This window comes from Parasteatoda tepidariorum, chromosome 12, assembly GCF_982258835.1.
Source record: "Parasteatoda tepidariorum strain Cologne lab strain chromosome 12, Ptep-v5.0, whole genome shotgun sequence".
In the NCBI taxonomy this organism is placed as follows: domain Eukaryota; kingdom Metazoa; phylum Arthropoda; class Arachnida; order Araneae; family Theridiidae; genus Parasteatoda; species Parasteatoda tepidariorum.
Window position 1 is genome coordinate 405,152 of NC_141766.1, and position 6,316 is coordinate 411,467.

The following is a 6,316-nucleotide window of genomic DNA, read 5'->3' on the forward strand; positions in this document are numbered from 1 at the left end:
TTTCTTTCGCTTTAAAAAGGATCGCTACTCTTGTAAAAATAAAAAGATGTCAATAATAAAAAGTAACAAGTTCTGCCATTAAAGGAATTAACTATTTCTTTTTAAAACATTTAATATTTAACACAAAACGTAACAAGAAACATAATTGAAAACGAAACATTAAGCTTTTTTTGAAATGAGCATAACATATCAACCTCTTCGAGGCGATCATTCCCCTTCTGTTTACAAAACTTCCGCCTCGCTACAGTTACAGTTAAAATTTTAAAGTTAGATTGTTCATCGCAGTTTCTCGACACCGAATGAAGACCGGTATTTGGCAGTTACTGCCAAAAGAAACAGACGGAGCACAGCATCAGACCTGTCTCGTCAGCTCTCTTCAGCTACCATTACGACAGTTTCAAGGCAGTCCGTGTACAGACGCTTAGGGCACATTGGTCTATATGCTCGGTGTTCCACTTACCGCAACTCACTGTCGCCTGCGATTAGCCTGGAGTAGAGAGCTTGCATTGTGGACACCGCAACAGTGGTCTTGTGTGATGTTTTCCGACGAGTCCAGGTTTAGTTTCCAGTCTGATTCTCGCCGGACTTTCATATGGAGAGCGCCAGGTACCCGTTACCACCAAGACAACACCATTGAACGACACCGTTACGGAGGTGCAGGATGGCTCGTTTGGGGAGGAATTATTCTTGGTTCCAGAACTGACCTGCATGTTCAGAGTGTAACGATGACAGGCCACATCTATGGGGATGTCATTCTGGAACAACATGTACGTTTGTTTCGGGGCGCCATGGGTGCTGAATTTTCGTTCATGGACGACAACGCCCGTCCTCACCGTGCAAACATTGTAGACGAATGCCTTCAATCGGAGGATATCACCCGTATGGATTGGCCAGCATACTCACCGGACTTGAATCCAATAGAGCATGTGTAAAATATGCTTGGCCGACGAATTGCAGCCCGTCAACCCCCTCCCACCTGTCTACCGGATTTTCGGAGGGCACTGCTTGATGAGTGGTGTAATATTCCACAAGATCAGATTGATAATTTGATAATCAGCATGCCTAGGCGTTGTACGGCCTGTATTGCATCGTCGGGGAGACATACTCCGTATTAACCATCATACTAACCATGTTATACTGTTTTTTGTAAATAGGTTCTTTTTTGAAATTTGCTCCAGGGAGTAAAAATCGCAATTTTTATTAATTATGTCAAACATATAGCATCTTTTTTTCTCTTTACCTTTTGTTTAATACATAGACTTAACAAATAAGTCAAATTTGTTTGGCTTCTGTCTCTTTCTGTGCCTGAACTTCATTTATCCTTAATTTATGGACATGAGTGTATGTAGGCTATACAGAATTTTTTCATCCGTCTCATATCGTATTTTGCTTTAACATCGATTATAGCGACACCTGTGCTAACTATAAAGAGTGACAAGGACAAAATAAAAAATTTTTAATAAATGTTTTATAAATATTTCTTAGCAAATGTATATGTTTTTCGAAATTTTGACACCCATCCTTTGACATAGTATTGATATCAAAGTTCTCATTTGAACCAAAAAATTGTAAAAAATTCATAAAATGTCCATCAAATGATCCGCTCAAAACCAGTTATTAAAAATAATTAGAAAGCAATGGAGAGGAATGCCTCTAACTGAAGTAGACGATAATATACATTAAATGTAGGCAATACAGAATTTTCAAACAGCCTCATATGTTATTTGCAACATTATTCATTTTAAGAGACACTTGTGCTAACTATGTAGTGACAAAGACAAAATAAAATATTTTTTAAAAATGTTTTATAAATATTTCTTAGTATATGTACATGTTTTTCGAAATTTCGACACCTATCCTTTGACTTGGTATTAGTATCAAAGTTCTCATTTGAGCCAAAAATAAATGAAAAAATATTAAAGTCTCCACCAACTGATCCCCTGAAAAGAAGCTATTAATAATAATAAGAAAGCAATGAAGAGCCTCTAACCGAAGTAGGTAATAATATACATTAAATGCATGCTAAACAGAAACTTTTAACCCAAGTCATATCGTACATCATCGATTTTAACGACACCTGTGCTAACTATTACATGCCGAGTGACTAAGACAAAATATAATATTTTTTAAACATGTTTTATATATATATTTTTAGCATATGCGCATATAAAAATTTATGTACTCATTGCGTGCTTATTCAATTCACTATGTTCAGCAGTACGCTATTGGTTAAAATATGTTAATACACTATTATGCTGGAACGTTGTTTTAATTGTTCATTTTACAAGTTTTTGCAATAGTTTTTTATTTTATTTATTATCTTTTTAGCAAAATATTATTTATCAAGTTGAATCTTAACAAATAAAAATCAAATGTTCCTTTTTTTACCTGAACCTATATTTTTCGAAATTTCAGCCTTTTATATTCTGAAAAATAAATATTCATGTTGATAACTATTATGTTTAAAGTGCTGAATCCCGCCAAATTTTAACCTTGAATGTGCAAAACAAAGAAAGATTTAATTATATCATGAAAAAATTTCTCCAGTTCTATGGTATACAAATTGACAGATTATTTTAAGCTATTACATTAAATGTTCAAAATTTACTTGACGGATTATTTAAATTTTAAGAAACAAATGAAGTAGAGGGTAGCATTCGAAAATGCAGCATTTTTATTTTTCATTTTTAGCAATACATCGAGAATTGAAATTAAAGTTTTGCGCCTACAGTAACACGTAACCTTAGAAAATATCAGTGTAAGAGGAAACGGGGAATGACCCTCACTTCCCTTGATTAATCCAAAACTAAAAACTATAAAGAACGATTATTAATAATAGCCGCATTCAATGAACCAAAATTTTCATCAATTTTTGAAACGATATTAAAATTTACTCGGAAAAAAAACTGGTTAAAATTATCGTACTTTTCTGGAAAATAAAACCAAAATATACGGTATTTAAGCCATTTTTTTGGTAATTTTTTCATTTATATGATTAATGTTTTACCCGAAATTCTAGTTTCCATAATTTTAGTTCTTATTACCACACATTTAGTAAAAAATGCATAACTGAAAAGTAAATTTAACCGAATTAATGGTTTTTAGGCCATGCCCTATGTAATCATGCTAAAATTTTATCACATATTATAAGACCATATTTTATCGTTAATTTTAACTAAATTATTACCAAAGCGCTGTGGAAAAAATTTCTGAGCGTTTTTGGTGATCCCATAGAGCAAGAAACAAGATACATTTTACCAGATTCTGGTTGGTTTGAGAGTACAATATATATATATATATATATATATATATATATATATAGAAAAAATAGAAAAATTTTAATGGGAAAACGTGAAGTTCATCATCAGGACACATCCTTTATTATGAATGCTATATTCCTGAATATAGAATAATTATCCTAAGATGAAAATTACTCTTTATAGTGTATCTATATCACTAAAAAAAATATTAAAATTAAGTTGAAAATGAGTTTGAGATGAAAGAAAGCAGAAAACAAACTTACCGAAGTGGAGCAAAATAAGAAATGACTTAAAAATAGATATAATAATTTAACAGTTAGCGAAATTTCGCAAAGAAGAAAAGAATAAAAACAGTGTTTATAGCTTAAATCATACAAAACAATTTTTAAAATATATTGTTTAGAAAAAAATATGAAACAAACTACATGTCAGTGCTGTCATCTATGTAAAAAATGTAGTTATTAAAAATTATTTGGAAAATTTACGTAACAAAACCCTTCATAGGAAGAAAATTTCCTTAATAATGGAAAAATAAATAAATAAAAATTTCAAAATTTCAAATTTCTTCAAAACATTTTAAATTAATTTAGGGAAAACAGTCGAATAGGCAATCGTTGTAGTTTAAATTGCAGACTTAAATTAAGAGTAAACCATTTAATTGATATTCCTTCTTTCATAGGGTGATTGTTCATAAATCAGAGCATGCATACATGGATAGAAAGCCGTTCATAGACTTTATCCTTCATTCATACAACCTTTCATAATCTTAAAGTCTACACGTATTACCTGCATTCATCTGGGGTTACAATTTACTTGGAAGTTCACTTAATAAATTAACTAATCCAGTATAAAAGGTCATACATCCAAACTATTCCATCCTGTGGCATTAGGAATAGCTTATCATAGATAGTTCCTACCTTAAAATAAATCAGAGCTAATTCTGAAAACAAAAAAAAAAAAGGTTTTAAGTGGTTTAAAATATTTTTAAAATTAAATTGAAGAAATGAACTAGGAAAATGGGCATTAATTAAATCTGTTTTAAACGTATCAGTTTATTTATTACAAAAAAACTCATTATAGTTCGAATTATTTCTGCAAAACCTACGAATCTGATTATTAATAATGACGGAAAAAGCCTTTTTGGCTAAGTTAGAATTAAAATCAATGCTCTTTCTTATTGGAATGTTAAAAATCATTTCTTTCGTCAAAAAGTTTAAATATAATTTTGTTATCTTCATTAATATTAAGAGCTAAATTTAAAAAAATTTGTTCTACAAATTACAAATTGTTGTCTTACAAATTTGTTGTTTAAAAAATTTAATTACTAATATTAGTTCCATTAAGAATTAATTATATATATATATACTATATTATATATATATATATATATATATATATATATATATATATATATATATATATATATATATATATATATATATATATATACAGTCGGACTTCTATTTAACGAACTTCCATTTTACGAATTTCTCTATTTTGCGAATTTTTTCGTGGAACAAAGAACATTTTGGAAATTTCTTCGTTAAATAACTTCTAAATAGCGAAGTGAATTTTCTATTTAACGAATTTTTTTTTTTAGATCTACTTTCCCCATTTCCCAAAATATTTGAGAAAATTATTAACTAGTTAACGCATTTTATGAGGGAAATAACCTTGAACTGATTTTCGCATCCCCTTAACTTTTAGAGAAAGCAGTAAAATTCCTTTCCCTTTTTGTTTGCATTTCATACAGGAAATGCAATCTCACTAGAAAAGGGGGGAAAGGGTCAAATTCCTTGTATAGGAAATGAGCAGAGAAGATAAAAGGAATGGGTCATCAAAGTGTGTGGTCCCTGGTCCCTTATTGACATGTCCTATTATCTCCACCCCCACTGTTCACTTCCTTTCTAGAAAAACTTTCAACTTTCTCGTTGTTCACTCGGTAGAGCTCCTGTTTTAAGATTGCTGATCAGAGTGCTGCTTGTTGCTTTTCTTACGGCTGCAAAATGTCGAAGCGAAAGTGCCTGACTATTAAAGAAAAAAATTACAAGATAAAGGTGCATCAATTGCAATTTTAATTATTTCTAGTATCCATGAATTTAAAACCTATTCTACGTTGTGTAAGTATTTCAAAAGATGATTTTCTATTTAACGAATTTTCCATATAACGAACTTTTTTTCGGGATTTAGCGACTTCGTTAAATAGAGGTCCGACTATATATATATAAAGTGAATGTGTGTTTGACTGTTTGTCCTCTATAAACTCTTAAACCTTCTGACAGAAAGCTGTGAAACTTGGCATAGAGATAGTTCAAAGCACGAGGAAGGTTTCTGTCGACATTAGAACATTCTGCGAAAAGCCGTTCCAGCGGTATGATAATTTTCCATCTTAGGATAATTATTCTATATTCAGGAATATAGCATTCATAATAAAGGATGCGTCCTGATGATGAACTTCACGTTTTCCCATTAAAATTTTTCTATATATATATATATATATATATACATATATATATATATATATATATATATATATATATATATATATATATATATATATATATATATATATATATATATATATATATATATATATATATATATATATATATATATATATATATATATATATATATATATATATAAAATATAATATTCAGAAAATATGGAAAATAATTAAAAATATTTTTCAAAAGTATTTAAAAAAATATAATTTTTGCTTAGGGACCGAGGGTGTGCGGTATTGGTCCTCGTTAAACTGTTCTACGATAAAGTGCTCGACTTCGGGTGCAGGTCACCGGGCTACCGAAGCGGGGGTGCCATCCCTACAAAGGATCAAACCTCAAGGGATGTTTCCCAGACCGTCGCCAATAGTCTTTTGTGCAGCACTAGTGCGACGTAAATGATCAACATCAGACTATTATTAAATAAAAAATAATAAATATTTACTAAAAGTTATTTTTTGCATGGAATTATCTTTAGATAACAGAATTATCTAATCATGTGTAAAATTTTTTCAATTCCCTTAAAAAGCTCTCGATCTGTAGTGAAATACA